This window comes from Macaca nemestrina, chromosome 10, assembly GCF_043159975.1.
Source record: "Macaca nemestrina isolate mMacNem1 chromosome 10, mMacNem.hap1, whole genome shotgun sequence".
Lineage (NCBI taxonomy): Eukaryota > Metazoa > Chordata > Mammalia > Primates > Cercopithecidae > Macaca > Macaca nemestrina.
In genome coordinates this window covers 138985004-139000573 of record NC_092134.1, presented here as the reverse complement: position 1 = coordinate 139000573, position 15570 = coordinate 138985004, and the positions used below count along the sequence as shown (strand labels likewise).

The following is a 15570-nucleotide window of genomic DNA, read 5'->3' as shown; positions in this document are numbered from 1 at the left end:
CAGGCGTGGTGGTGGGCACCTATAATCCCAGCTACTGGGAAGGCCAAGGCAGGAAAATTGCTTGAACTCAGGAGTCGGAGGTTGTAGTGAGTCGAGATTGTGCCACCGCGCTCTAGCCTGGGTGACAGAGTGAGATCTGCCTCCAAAAAAAAAAAAGTTATGGTTAAAGAGACTTAGGAAGTATAAAGGCATTTATGAATGTGATCTATGGTTATTATAAAATCTCCTTATTATGCAATTTATTTTCCCTCATTCAGCAAAATTCTAATGCAAGGACCCTGAATGATCAGCTCATAATTCTACCCGATAGTCCTGATTCTAATAAACCAATTGCAAAGAGAGAGAGAGACGTAGTAAGAAAGACAATCAGTGAAATTTGGTGAAATTAAGGAACTACTGTTCCCTCTTTTTAGTTGTGACGTTGCACTGTGGACATACATGTATGTGGGAGAGGCTTCACACGCTGTTACACGCGGAGCAGCCACAGATGAAATGACATCATGTTTGGATTTGCCTTAAAGTCATCTGGGTGGGAGAGGGAACTGGGGTCAGGTGTAGCGAAAAACAGATTGGCCACGTGCTAATAATTGTAGAAGCTGGGTGAGGGAGCGTGGTAGTTATTTATGTCTCCTACTTTTATGTTTGAAACATTTCCATAATAAAAGGAAAAAACAATAACAATGAAATCCAAAAGAGGGATCAATGATTAAACATCAGTGATGGCAGGTGAGGACCAGGTAGAGAGGCCTGACTGGGAGGGCCAGCTTCCCTGTATACCTCGGATGCAAGGAAGGTGCACAGTAAAGGGGGAAAGCTGGAAACTGGGCAGCCTGCTACACACACACACAAGACTATGGGACGAAAACAAGTCACGTAACCTCTCCAGGCCACAGTTTCTTCATCTTTAAAGTGAGAACGTGAGACTCAAATGTCCCTTTCAGTGTTAATGTAACATGATTTTTAGGAATCTCAAGCAATCAGATGTATCTTGCCAGATTTTCTGAATATAATAGATAAATCTCACTTTCAAGGAAATGAAACAATTTAAAATATACCAGGCAAAGAGCCGGGCACGGTGGCTCACACTTGTAATCCCAATGAATCGTGAGGCTGAGGCAGGCGGATTACTTGAGCCCAGGAGTTCAAGGCTGTCATAAGCTCTGATCATATCACTGCATTCTAGCCTGGGCAACAGAGCAAGACCCTGACTCTAAAAAATAAAAATAAATTAACAAAATATACCAGAAATGTTCTTTATTTAAAGAAGCACAGCAACAGAGTGTCTGGCTAAGTGCAAATCCTTTGTGAAGGGCATATCTTCCTCCCCAGTGTATTTGTGGCCTCAGATTCGCCTGGTACAGTAAAAGATCAACTGACCAAAACACTGAGTTTGCAGAAATTCTTCCAAACTTCATTTTTACAAGTGGAATGTTACCTTAAGGAGAAAAAAGTCCTTTATGTTTCTCTCGAAATCAGGTAACTTCTCTCAAAAACAGGAGTCTGCTTTCCCTTAGGAGGAGGCTAGAGCGAGGCACGCAGTCTTCCTGGTGACCTTGCAGGGTTCCTGCTTGAGATGGCCGCAGGGCACCAGCTCTGTGTCCGGAACTAGAGAGGCAGACGGCACGGGTGGAGATCAGGAGGAGTCTGCCAGTTTTATGGAAGATTCTCTGGAAGTGGGGGACAAAAGAAAGAGGGCCCATTAATAAAAGCTTCTGATTGGCTGCCTCAATTACAGGGCTTTCTTGCATCCTTCAATCCCAAATGGGCTTCTCACATGTCTCCTTGTTACCTTAAGGACTTGGAACATGGCCGGGCATGGTGGATCACACCTGTAATCCCAGTACTTTGGGAGGCCGAGGCGGGCAGATCACTTGAGGTCAGGAGTTCCAGACCAGCCTGGCCAACATGGTGAAATCCCGTCTCTAAAAAATACAAAAATTAGCCAGGTGTGGTGGTGCATGCCTGTAATCCCAGCTACTCAGGAGGCTGAGGCAGGAGAACTGCTTGAACCCCGGAGGCGGAGGTTATAGTGAGCTGAGATCGTGCCACTGTACTCCAGCCTGGGCAACAGAGCGAGACTTTGTCTCAAAAAAAAAAAAAAGACTTGGAACAAAATTTTCTAACATATGGCCTACAAATCTCTCTCTCATTTCTTCTAAAAAGCACCTGATTTTGTCTGCCAAGGATTCAACACTATTTTGTCCTGTTAAGAGCACCCTGTCTCGCTGATCATTAAAAAAACCAACCTAGAAATGTCTTTGAACAGTCAGTGAAAGCCCACATTTTTTGAACAACTACTGTCTACAGACACTCACCAGGAGCTACGGGAGATAGAAGGGAGTAAGAAAGACTCTGACTTCTTTTTGTTGAGAGACAAACCAGTGACAAATCAGATTTTGATGGCCGGGGTTCCAATATTGTGTTTGAGTACCAGCTCATCCCGTAGCCACTGAGTGCTTAGGCCCCTGTTTCCGTCTCTGTAATATGGTGATAAAAATAACACCAACTCATGTGGTTCTTGGGAGAATTAAATGCGATAACCCCACAAAGCAGTTACAATGGTGGGTGACACATGCTAAATGTTCAATAAATGTTGTCTGATCATCTGAGAAATGTACTCGTGCAAGAAGCCGCTAACACCAGGAGATGCCATACCAGCGAGGTCACATGATACCTAATACCCAAGGCCAAATGAATAGTAGAGAGGGTAGATTTGCTGCAGGAGAATAGGGTGTGAGTGTTACTGGGGGCACCAGGACCAACTGGGCTAGCTTCCAGAGTGTCTGAGACTTCCATCACCCAAATGACTGGTCTGAGCCACAGCCCACCCAGGGATGAATGTGGACCAGCCTGGACCTCAGGGCACTTGGGCCTTCTGTCCCCCAAACAGAACTTGGAGTCTTATGGGTGTGGGGGATGGCTGGTCAGGGAGGGATTCACAGAGTGGAGTCACTGGCACCAGGGGCTCAAAGATGGACAGGATTCCCAAAGGTTAGAGGCAGAGACAATAAAGAGGCCGGCCTAAGCGCAGCCCATCTCCTCTCTCTAGAGGCCCCCTTCATGGTCACCTCTTCCAGGGCTGAACATGACGCACTGTCGGGAGTGGATTCTCTCTCTCCCTGAAATTCCCCAGCTGCTGCTCAAACAGAAACCTACTTTTGCTTGCCTGGCTCTTGGGGGAGCTGTTACCTGCATCCCCCCTCCTACAGAGCAGCCCTTCTCAGAGCTGCGGGCTGAGGTCCCATCAGCCCTTCCCCGGGGCTTTCTCCTCTCCCGAGGACCACGTCCTGCTGCTGTCCTGGAAGCCACCACTCGCCTTTGTGCACGGCCCAGCACAGGGAAGCCAACCCTCGAGAGGACTTTGAGGTCTCCCCTGGCAGGGACCCAGGCTTGTGGCTGCTGTGTAGTCGCTCTCTCCACCGCCTCCACCTTCCAGAGCTGTAGGGGACACAGCCGCCACTGGCACCCCTTCCCAGGTCAGCTCAGAGGCTTTATTCTCAGGACGCCGGCATTCCGCTCTGGGCCATCGCAGGGGATTTCAAGTGAAAAACAAAACAAAACAAAAACTGAGGAATGTCTTCCTCGGTAAAACAGATGCCCTGTCCAGCTCACTTACTAGCTGGGTGACCTGGGGAACATTACATGACCTTTCTGTGCTTCAGTTTCCTAATCTATTAAACAAGGGTAATAGTAATCTCTATCGTGCTTGTTTGGAGGAGTGAGTGAGTTGATATAACAGATGCGTTTAAAACAGTGCCTTTTACAACATTAGGGAACTATTGGCATGTTGTTCTTTTATAGTGGTTACGGGTGCAGGGTACTGAATTAGGCAGACGGTGGAGACATCAATGAACCTCTCTGAGCTTCAGTTTCTTCATTTTCTTAAAATGAAGATAATGACAGTACCTACCCATTAGACTGTGGGAGGACCAAATGAGGTGATGCATGCTAGTGGTTTTATGTGAATGATTTAGCACAGTCCTTGGCATGTAGTAAACCAGAAAAAGGCTTACACCTTGAACGAACGAACGAACGGAAGGAAGGAAGGAAGGAAGGAAGGAAGGAAGGAAGGAAGGAAGGAAGGAAGGAAGGAAGGAAGGAAGGAAAAAAGAAAGAAAAGAAAGAAAAAAGAAAGAAAGAAAGATCTTGAAAGAACAAAGGAAGGAAGGGAGGAAGAGAGAGACCAAGAGAGGGAGGAGAGGAGGAAGGGAGAAAGAAAGAAGGAGAGAAAGGGAGGGAGGGAGGAAGAAAGAGAGAAAGAAAGAAAGAGAGAGAGAGAGACAGAGAAAGAGAGAAAATAAAAGATAGAATGGAAGAAAGGAAGAAGGAAGGAAGGGAGGGAGGAAGGAAGGAAAGAAGGAAGGAAGGAGGAGGAAGGAAAGAAGGAAGGAAGGAAGGAAGGAAGAGAGGGAGGCAGTAAGAAAACCGTGGCTGAAAAAATAATGACCAGACTCATTAGAGATCTAAGACATGCAACCTAAGCCTCCAAAATGCAGCTACAACAGCTCCTCCAGTCTGCGGCGTCCTCCAGAGCGGTGTCCATGCTGGGCTGTCCTCGAGCCCTCTCACTGTTCCTGGTCTGGGTCTCGCACATCACAACCACTGAAGTAAACAAGCGTCAGATGAACAGCATGTTCAAACATGTCTACTCAGCCCCCAGGAAAACAGCGGAGGAAAAAGAATCCTTTTAGAATTTTTCTCGACTTATTCAACACACAGGGTTCCACCATCCAAGAGGTGGCTGTGTGGGGGTGGCACCAATGGCATGAAGCAGCCACTGGGCTGTTGAGGGTAGTCGTGAGTGCCCAGGCTTTGGCTTTGGAGAGATGGTGGTTCAAGTCTCGATTCTGCCCATTTCTGGCTGCAGGATTTGGGCAAGTTTCTTAATCTTTTTAAGCCTCAGTTTCCCTCGTCGTAAAATGGAAATTGCAAAACTTACCTCATGAAGGAGCTGTGAGAATTAAATGAATTATTTGTAAGATACAGACAGTGTCTGGTAGAGGTAAGTGCTTCATCCATTTGGGCTGTTGGTGTCAACTCTGGGTTTCCCAAAAACTTGAAGACAGCAGGGCATTCCGTGTATTCAGTTGTAGGGAAAATCTTGTACCTTCTTAATTTTTCTGGTGGTGGGGCAGGAGAAGAGGGGTGTGGTCATGACCTGAGCCCCTGGAATGCTTCTGCCCAGCATCACTGAGACGTGCCCACCCTGCTTTGGGGTCATTTTCCTCCTCTGGCTGCCACTGTCATTCCCTTCACCACCAACACCCCCTCCTTCTGCAGAGACGGTGAACATTCTGGCATTGTTCCTTCCAGCCAATGGCTTCTCTCTGGCCTGTGATTGGTACCCCCCAGATTCCAGCGCAATCCAGGCATCCCAGCTATGTCAGCGTGACTCACATTGTGTGTGCCTGACATCCACACGGCCCCGTAGAAGGCTGGCTCCAGCAAGAGGGTATGTGGAACGCTGCTGACTGTTTGATGGCTGTGAAGTTATCTTTTTTGGGGTCAGGCCATTAAAGTTGCATCTGACGTTTTATGGAACAAACCCAAGAGAAACTGCATGTTGAAATCCATGAGACACGAAGAAGGTTTTTACAGATGAAGACACGTCGGCAGCTAACGTTAGGTGGGTTTTTTTCCCCTCAAAACTTTGTAGTTTTTCTTCCATGTGGCTATTTCAAAGCAGAAGCAATCCCCAGCAGTGAAGCATAGAGGCTGCCATCGCAACAGGTTCGGTGAGACCTGGAGCTGCCGGGGCACCTGGAAAGAACATGAATCTGTCTCTCCGCTCTCATCAGCCCAACCAGAGTCGTCTGCTCCATTCCTACATTCTCTACCCAACTCACCTCACAAACCCTGAAGAAACATCCTTTTCTGTGCAAACCTAAGTTCGTCCTGGGTGCTTTTTAGTGCATGCTCCCAGCCCTCTCCATTCTCATGCTACTTGCAAGTGACCAAGGAGCCGGTCACTCCACCCAATTCCTGGCCCTCTGGGCACACTGTGCACCTTCCAACTTTTGTTCCTGGGCGTTGTCACCTTTGTCCAGAGCACCCTTCCTTTCCACTTCTGCCCACTGTTCATCCAAGCAAATGGTCCAAGAGGAGTCCACTCAAATAACAGGCATACTGCCAGGCAACGATACGGTAAGAAAGATTAGCAGACCAAGCATCAGAGCCTTTTGACCCTTGAACCCAGGACTCAAGCACACCTCCTCCAGGCAGCCTTCTCAGCCATCCCCTCGACTGAACCCCTCAGTCTCCCTCCCCCTGCACTCCCTTAACTTTTAGTTGACCCTCGTCTCCCTAAGTGAAAGCTATGTGTGCGTCTGCTCCCCTCCACACTGTAAGGCTGTTGAAGAGGGAGACCTCAAGATGCTCATTCTCGTTCTTGGACCACTTAATTGATAGAATCAGGACTTCGAGATCTTTCTCCTTCCACTGGCACTTGAATGCATAAAGAAGCAAGTGCGACAATGCTCATGGCACATGACGTATAAAAGCAAACAACTGGGGAAGGAGGGCCCCCAAATGCCCATTAACTGTGGGAAGTCGTACAATTCTGGCATATCCTTGCTATTGAAAAGCGTTCTGGCCAGGCGCAGGCTCATGCCTGCAATCCCAGCACTTTGGGAGGCCGAGGCGGGCGGATCACGAGGTCAGGAGATCGAGACCATCCTGGCTAACAAGGTGAAACCCTGTTTCCACCAAAAATACAAACAAAAAAATTAGCCGGGCATAGCGGCGGACGCCTGTAGTCCCAGCTGCTTGGGAGGCTGAGGCAGGAGAATGGCGTTAACCTGGGAGGCGGAGGTTGCAGTGAGCCGAGATTGTGCCACTGCACTCCAGCCTGGGTGACAGAGCAAGACTCTGTCTCAAATGAAGAAGAAGGAGGAGAAGGAGGAGGAGAAGGAAGAGGAGGAGGAGGAGGAGGAAGAGGAGGAGGAGAAGGAGAAGAAGGAGAAGGAGAAAGAGAAGATAAAAAATAGGCCAGACACAATGGCTCATGCCTGTAATCCCAGCATTTTGGGAGGTCAAGGAAGGCAGATCACGAGGTCAGGAGATCAAGGCCATCCTGGCTAACATGGTGAAACCCTGTCTCTACTGAAAATACAAAAAATTAGCCAGGCTTGGTGGCTGGTGCCTGTAGTCCCAGCTGCTTGGGGGGCTGAGGCAGGAGAAAGGTGTGAGCCCCGGAGGTGGAGGTTGCAGTGAGCTGAGATCGCACCATTGCATTCCAGCCTGGGCAACAGAGCGAGACTCTGTCTCAAAAATAATAATAATAATAATAATAAAATAAAAGATAGGTCAGGCGCGGTGGCTCATGCCTGTAGTTGCAGCACTTTGGGAGGTCAAGGAGGGCAGATCACGAGGTCAGGAGATCAAGACCATCCTGGCTAACACGGTGAAACCCCGTCTCTACTAAAAACTACAAAAAAAAAAAAAAACTAGCCGGGCAAGGTGGCGGGCGCCTGTAGTCCCAGCTACTCGGGAGGCTGAGGCAGGAGAATGGTGTGAACCCGGGAGGCGGAGCTTGCAGTGAGCTGAGATCCGGCCACTGCACTCCAGCCTGGGCGACAGAGCGAGACTCCGCCTCAAGAAAAAAAAAAGAATCATACCTACCATACACATTTTATTTAAAGTTAATGTACATTTATTTACCAATCCCTTGATAGCAGTCCAAAGCTTTTCTAGTCTGCGTCTGTTGATAGAGCTGTACACCGTTTTACTTGTGTAAGCCATACTCAGAAGGCATTGTCTAAGACTTCTAATTTCATTTTCTTAAAAGTGGAAATGAGAAAAAGTTACGGATACGGTAATGTGCGCGCAGATCCTAAATTACGCTATGTAGAGGCTGTGTGATCTACATAAGTTACGTAGCATTGTTGAGCATAAATTTCCAATCTGCAACACAGGGCACTAATAATATACCCACAGGTAACTGATAGGAAAAAGGATGATCCGGTGTGTACAATGCCTGGTGCTCAATAAGGCTGAGCTAATCTACTAAGTATTTTACTCTCCTCTCATTATAGGGGAGTAAGAAGACAAAGCAGCAGCGGGCCATCACCCTGTCTGGGACTCTGGCCACTTCCTCTTTCTGCCTTAAAGATGCTCAAAGTCTCGGCCGGGCACAGTGGCTCATGGCTGTAATCCCAGCACTTTGGGAGGCCGAAGTGGGCAGATCACCTGAGGTGAGAACTTTGAGACCAGCCTGGCCAACATGGTGAAATCCCAGTCTCAACTAAACATACAAAAATTAGCTGGCGTGCTGGTGCATGCCTGTAGTCCCAGGTACTTGGGAGGCTGAGGCAGGAGAATGGCTTGAACCCGGGAGGTGGAGGTTGCAGTGAGCCAAGACTGCACCATTGCAATCCAGACTGGGCAACAGAGTGAGAATCCGTCTCAAAAAAAAAAAAAAAAAAAAAAAAAAGCTCAAAATCCATAGATACCAGTGGGAAATTAGTATCCAACATGAAGTGTGAATGGACGAGAACCTGCTATGTGCCAGATCTGTACTGGGTGGATGGCAGCATATACTGCTCAGTAAGTTCATCTTAGTTCATTTTTGTTCCAAAGGACATTACGATCTAATGACGAAGGTTTGATATACATGGGAAGATAATAATAATAATAATATACAGCATCAATGAGGATATCAAGGACATTTTCAGTTACAGATGATTTTAAAAACTAACAAATTAGCTTAAATACCAATTTAGTTTTTGAAACAGGGTTTTGTATGTTGCCTAGGCTGGAGTTAACATAATCATAGTGCACTATATACCTTCAAACTCCTGGCCTTAAGCAATCCTCCTGCCTCAACCTCCTGAGTAGCTGGGACTACAGGTGTGCGCCACTGCACCTGATTTAAAAGTATACATTTCTATTTATTTTTTTAGAGACAAGGTCTCACTATGTTGCCCAGGCTGGACTCAAACTCCTGAGCTCAAGTGATCCTCCCACCTCAGCCTCTTGAGTAGCTGGGACCACAGGCAACCACAGGCATGCACCACCATGCTTGGCTCCCCAAATGTTTAATTGGCTCAAGCAACGAGAATTCCAAAGGTCAATGGGACTTCAGGAGATATCTGATCAAGCCTCTGGTTCTAGCTCCTTTGCTTTTCTCAGTTCTTTCTTACTACGTGTGCCAGCTTTGTCCTCAAGCTGACTTCTCTCTAGTTAAAACAAAAACAAACAAACAAACAAGCAAAAAAACTCTAGCAATTCCAATTCCAAGCCTCATACCTGAGACCACATCCTCTGCATTCTGCAAGCCACTCTAAACTAGTCAAGTTCATGTACCCAACTCTGACTCAGTCACTCTGCAAGATGGGATTATGTTGATCATCTTGGGCCAATCAGGGATTACCCCAAGATCTGGTGAAGGAGTCAATTTAATGTGTGCTTCTTTCATGTGTCAGGCACTGTGCTACTTGCCTTTACATGGATTATCACATTTATCCTCGTAACAACCCTATGAAGTAAGTGCTACTAGCAGTTCCAGATTATAGTTGAAGAAACTGAGGCCCAGAGAGGTTAAGTAACTTTTCTGTGGTCGCACAGCCAATAAGTGGTAGAGCCAGGATTCATACTTTGGCCCTCTGTCTCCAGACCCCACATTCATAACCACTAGACCACAAAGTCTGCCAAGGGAGAAGTTCCAAGGTGATGCCTGATGTGCTGTGCAAACATCACTCTCTGGGTAAATTGGGAGGGAGGAGCACTTGGCCTGGTGTGATGATGACAGGTTAGGGCTTGAGCTAGGTCTTAAGCAAGGGTGGGAAAGTAAGATCAAGTGAACCTTCAGAGATGGGAATCATGTAGCAGAAATAACAAACACAGTGGGATCAGACTGACTGTCAAGTTTGCTGCTAATAGCTGAGTGAACTTTGTCAAATTATTCACTTCTCTGAGCTCACAGGTGAAATAAGAAGCCATGAGAGTGAATCAAAGGCCCGTGGGAAAATCTAAAGTGAGAAGTGGGCTGAGAATATGATCCTGGAAACCCTGAACAGGACCCGTAAAAGTCAAGCCAAGTCCTACGGGAAAATGGAAAGTCCCTTGGAAGGGTACAAATACAAAGGATTCGCTACAGTGACAAATCTAGAGAAATTATTCTAATCTTCCTTACCATTTCCTGCCAGCCCAGGAAACAAGGAAGAGGAAGACAAAGATGAAGCCTCAGGCATTGTAAGACTATACTTTACAATCACCCAGTTCCGGAGCTGGATAGGACAACAGACAACTCCGTTGCTTATTGCACAGATAAGAAAGGAGACGCATTTTGAACACTTAAATGAAGAGGCATATAGGTAAAGTGCCGGGCACAGTGGCTCATAAACAGCAGGTACTCAATACACAGTGTAAAATATTATTGGTGAATAATAATAGTTACTATTTTCATAAGTGACTTATCCAAGACCTCAGAAGTTGATTCGTGACCAAAAAAGATAAGAATCCATGTCTTTTAATGTCTAGTGCAGTTTCTTCATCACTCTGAGCTTTTTTCTCTGATGAAGGGTGCCAGATACCACTGTAAGAAGGGAGAAGAAATAGCAACCTAAAGTAGGAAAAACTATCAAAGACGGAAAATGTTGGAATAAGCATTGAACAAGTAGTTTGGAAACCAATCTTGGTCTGCCATTAACTGGCTCAATGACTTAACCAGCTCAGGCCCCAGTTTACTCATCTGTAACGGTAGAGATTTGAATAAGATCATCTCTGTTTCCTTCCAACTCTGAAATTCTATGAAAGTAGGTTCCTCTCTTAACATTTCAGTAGCCTTCTTTATAAAAGATGTAAATACATTCTAGGAAAAAAAATGTATAGGGGCAAGGTCACATAAAAAATTGAAAGTAAGAAAAGGCATGAGAGTTGGCTTCAAATATCTGAAAAACCTTCTAGTCATATGTGTGTTAGATATATGTTGTGTGAGGCTCCAGACAACAGAAATAAGATCCAGGAGTAAAAGCAACACAGAGGCAAGTTTCTGTTCAATACAAAACAGATTTTTTTCCATGTATTTTGGAACTCTGCTATTAGGAGCATATATGTTCATAATTGTTAGGTGTTCAGATGGACTGACCCTTTTATCATTATAAAACATTCTTTTTGTCTCTAGTAACAATTTGTGTCTTAAAGTCTATTTTGTCTGGTATTTGCATGGCAACTCCAGCTCTCTTTTGGTTATTATTTTCATAGTATGTCTTTTTTCCATCTTTACACTTATTTGCTTTTTAATTTAAAGTGTTTCTCTTACAGACAACATATAGGTGGATCATATTTTCTTTATCTATTATCTCTCTTTTGATTAGAGTGTTTAGTCCATTTACATTTAATGTGAGTATCTATCAGGTAGAATTTATGTTTGCCATTCTGCTATGTTTTCTATATGAAATATGTCTTTTTTGTTGTTCTATTCCTCCGTTACTGTTTTCTTTTGTGTTAAATGTCTATTATCTAGTGACATGTAGATTCTTTTGTTTCATTTCCTGTATTTTCAAAATTATTTTCTTAGTGGGTGCTCTGGGGATTACAATGAACACTTAAATTTTAAACAATCTGGTTTGGATTAATGCCAACTTAATTTCAGCACTATATAAAAACTTGACTCCAAGACAGCTTAGCTCCCTCCCGTCTCCTGCGTTATTATTGTCATAAAAATTCTACCTTTATGTAAGTCCATCAACACTTTTAAAATTATTGCTTTATGTAGTTAGTTGTCTTTTAATCAGATAAACAATTACAAAAAAAGAAAACTTACATCTATATTGTCTTATATATTTACCTGTGTTGTTGCATTTACCAGTGCTTTTTATGTATTTATATGGATGTGAGTTACTGTCTAGCATCCTTTTATTTAAGCCATAAGAACACCCTTTAGTATTTCTTCTAGGAAGGGTCTACTAGCAATGAAACCTCTGTTGTTTCAAAAAAAAATCTGGAAATGTCTTAATTGTGCCTTCATTTTTGAAGAATAATTTTGCAGATATAGAATTCTTGGTTGACTATGTTTTTCTTTCAATGCTTTGAACGCGATAGCCCACTGCCTTCTGGCTTCCATGGTTTCTGATGAGAAGTCAAGTGTTTAACTTATTGAAGATTCCTTGTATGTGATGAGTTGCTTTTTGTCTTGCTGTTTTCAAGTTTTTCTCTTTCTTTTGAAAGTTTGACTGTGATGTGTGTAGGTGTGACTCTCTTTGAGTTTAATCTAGAGTTTGATGAGCTTCTTGCATGTGTAATGTTTTAAATAAATTTGGGATTTTTCAGCCATCATTTCTTTAAATATTCTTTCTGTACTTTTTTTCCCTCTCCTTCTTCTGACACTCCAATTATGTGTATGTTGGTAGGCTTGATGGTGCCCCACAGGTCTCTAAGACTCTGTTTATTTTTCTTCATTATTTTTTTCTCTCTGTTTCTCAGACTGGATGATCTCAGTTAACACAGCTTCAAGTTAGGTGATTCTTCTGCTAGTTCAAATCTGCTATTGAGCCCCTGCCTAGTGATTATTTTTTTATTTTTTATTTTTTTGAGATAGAGTCTCGCCCTGTTGCCCAGGCTGGAGTGCAGTGGCGCAATCTCGGCTCACTGCAACTTCCACCTCCTGGGTTCACACCATTCTCCTGCCTCAGCCTCCTGAGTAGCCAGGGCTACAGGTGCACACTGCCATGCCTGGCTAATTTTTTGTATTTTTAGTAAAGATGGGATTTCACTGTGTTAGCCAGGATGGTCTCGATCTCCCGACCTTGTGATCCGCCCACCTCCCAAAGTGCTGGGATTACAGGTGTGAGCCACCGTGCCCAGTCGTGAATTTTTTATTTTAGTTATTTTACTATTTGATTTCAGAATTTCCATTTGGTTCTTTTAAAAGAATTTCTTCCTCTTTACTGACATTCTCTATTTCTTATACTTCAATTCTTTAGAGATGGTTTCATTGAGTGCTTTGAGCATATTTATACCTATAATAGCTAATTTAAAGTCTTTGTCTAGTAAGTGTAACATTTGGGCTGCCTCGGGTACAGTTTCAATTAATTGCTTTTTTCCCCTATGCATAGGCCATACTTTCCTGTTTCTTTGTGTGCCTCATAATTTTTTATTGAAAACTGAACATTTAAAATAATACAAGGTAGCAACTCTGGAAATCAGAACCCCCCCCCCAACATCCTGCTGAATTTATTGCTTTTGTTGTTTACTTAGTGATTTTCCTTGACTAATTCTATAAAGTCTGTATTTTTGGTCGTGTGCAACCACTAAATTCTGTCTTTGATTTGCTTCATGATCAGCTAATGATTAGACAGAGATTTCCTTAAATGCTTTGAACCAATACATTTCCCAGACTTTGCTGGGGGACTCTGTATCTGTTGGAGCATGCCTTCAACAATCTGGTGGGAAGCTTAAAGTTCTGTCTTCACTGTCACTTTCTACCTGCACAGAGTCTCCAGGTCAGCGGGTCTGGTGAAAGAGTAGCACCTTCTCAGGTCTTTCTTGGGCATGCACAGAGCCATAGATACACATGTGGTCTTCTAGATTCTCAAGAATACGTTAAAGCTTTTCGAAGTCCCTTATGGACAGGACATTCACCTGTTCTTCTTTTTCCTTTTTCTAGTCAGCCTCTTGGTAGCACCAACTGGTATCACCACCTCAGGTAGTTGAAAGGTAAGCTCAAAAGTGACTTTGAAAGGCAGAGAAATTTGAGAAGGTGAGAAAACAGATGCAAACCCACCTACGGACGCAACTTACGGGTCTGGTGAAAAGCAAGGTAACTGATCCAAAAACTCAAAGTAGGGAGCATCACTAAAACAAAAGTAAGCAATAAGAAGTATCTAATGTCATTCATAGGACAGAATTCATTTGTGAAACAATACATGAATGAAATATTGTCAGAAAAAAACAAAAAGAATGAGAAAATTGTAACGATACTGTTTAAATGAGAAGAATCCATGCAAAGTCTTAACTTCCGTAGTTTTAGTAGTGAGACACGCTAATTTAGTCCCAGCTCTGTCACTAACAGGCTATATGATCCTGGGTCAGTGTGAGCGCTGTCCCTCTCTGATCCAGAGTTTTTTAAGGAAGCAATGTTTCCTAAATCTTACTTATTTGCATACAACCTTCCTGATTTAAAAAAAAAGTGTATCTAAATATCACTTATTCAACTTAATTTTAAAAAAATCAATTCCCTTTATAAACTTAAGTACCATATAATATCTGTGAAATTATGAGTTTAAATGTTACTTTTTTCCTAATACTCATTAGAATAAACCTCAAATTACTAAAATACAAAACGCATGCTCCTCCGTATACCTCCTCTGATATGGTTTGGCTGTGTCTCCACCCAAATCTTATCTTGAATTCTAATGCCCATAATCCCTACATATCAAGGGAGGGACTCAGTGGGAGGTGACTGGCTCAAGGAGGCGGTTTACTCAATGCTGTTCTGATAGTGAGTTCTCATGAAATCTGATGGTTTTATCAGTGTCTGGCATTTCCCTTCCTTGCACTTCTCTCTCCTGCTCCCATGTGAAGAAGATCCTTGATTCCCTTTTGCCTTCCACCATGACTGTAAGTTTCCTGAGGCCTCCTCGGCCATACGGAACTGTGAGTCAATTAAACCTCTTTTCTTTATGAATTACCTACTCTCGGATATGTCTTTATAGCAGTGCAAAAATGAACTAATATATCCTTCCTCGCTTTGGGAAACATTGGATTGGATGCCTAAGGTTCTTTGCACTTCTGCGATTCGGTGGATGAGTTTTCCCTGTGCCTTCTACTCAAGTTGGAAGGTTACCTTAGTACCTGTCAGTGAGCATGAGGCAATCTGGAGTTCAGAATAGACTGGTTTGAGATTACAGCATGTTGGCCACAGTCACTGAGTGACTGATCCATGGTGAAGTGAAAAAGGAAAAATCCCCCAGAGCTGAGATCTGGTACAGAAATTCTCATACCTTCACACAGTATATGACATGCATTAATAATTCCACAGACTCCTAGAGGTAAATTGGTCCTGAAAGAATGCAACACAATAGACTTTAATTACTGTTAAAGTTTAAAAAACCCACTTAGCTTTGTTTCAGTGCTTACTATGCCAGGGCACTGTATTAAACATACTATAAACATTTACTCCTCATAATCACTGTGCTTGGTAGGTATTATTATTTGCATTTTACAGACGAGGAAACCAAGGCTCAGAGCAAATAAATGACTATTCAGTCCCCTCATAACCTCCTAATGAGTTGCCATAGGCACTTTACCTGTTTCCTGAAGTCCAGCCCACTGTGTAGGGATGGCTTGCAGAGGAAGCTCATTATATAAACAGAAATCTGTCTTCCTTTTTGAGACAGAGCCTTGCTCTGTTGCCCAGGCTGGAGTGCAGTGGCGTGTTCTCAGCTCACTGCAACCTTTGCCTCCCAGTTCAAGTGATTATCCTGCCTCAGCCTCCCAAGCAGCTGGGACTACAGGCATGTGCCACCACACCCAGCTAATTTTTGTATTTTTAGTAGAGATGGAGTTTCACCATGTTGGCCAGGCTAGTGTCGAACTCCTGACCCCAAGTGATTTGTTCACCTCGGCCTC

At 43.9% G+C, this 15570-nt stretch overlaps 1 long non-coding RNA gene across 3 annotated transcripts in view; it reads right to left on the bottom strand.

Annotated features, from left to right (window-relative positions):
- LOC139356916 (uncharacterized) overlaps positions 1-15570 on the bottom strand; it is a 51038-nt gene that overhangs the window by 22570 nt on the left and 12898 nt on the right. For 2 of the 3 annotated variants that reach the window (XR_011609446.1, XR_011609447.1), the window contains exons 2-3: positions 4940-5760; positions 1240-1667 (exon numbers count right to left, since the gene is read on the bottom strand). This is a non-coding gene — a long non-coding RNA (uncharacterized lncRNA). Of the gene's footprint in view, positions 1-1239; positions 1668-4939; positions 5761-15570 lie in introns of those variants that run through there. The other variant, XR_011609448.1, reaches the window with a different exon arrangement.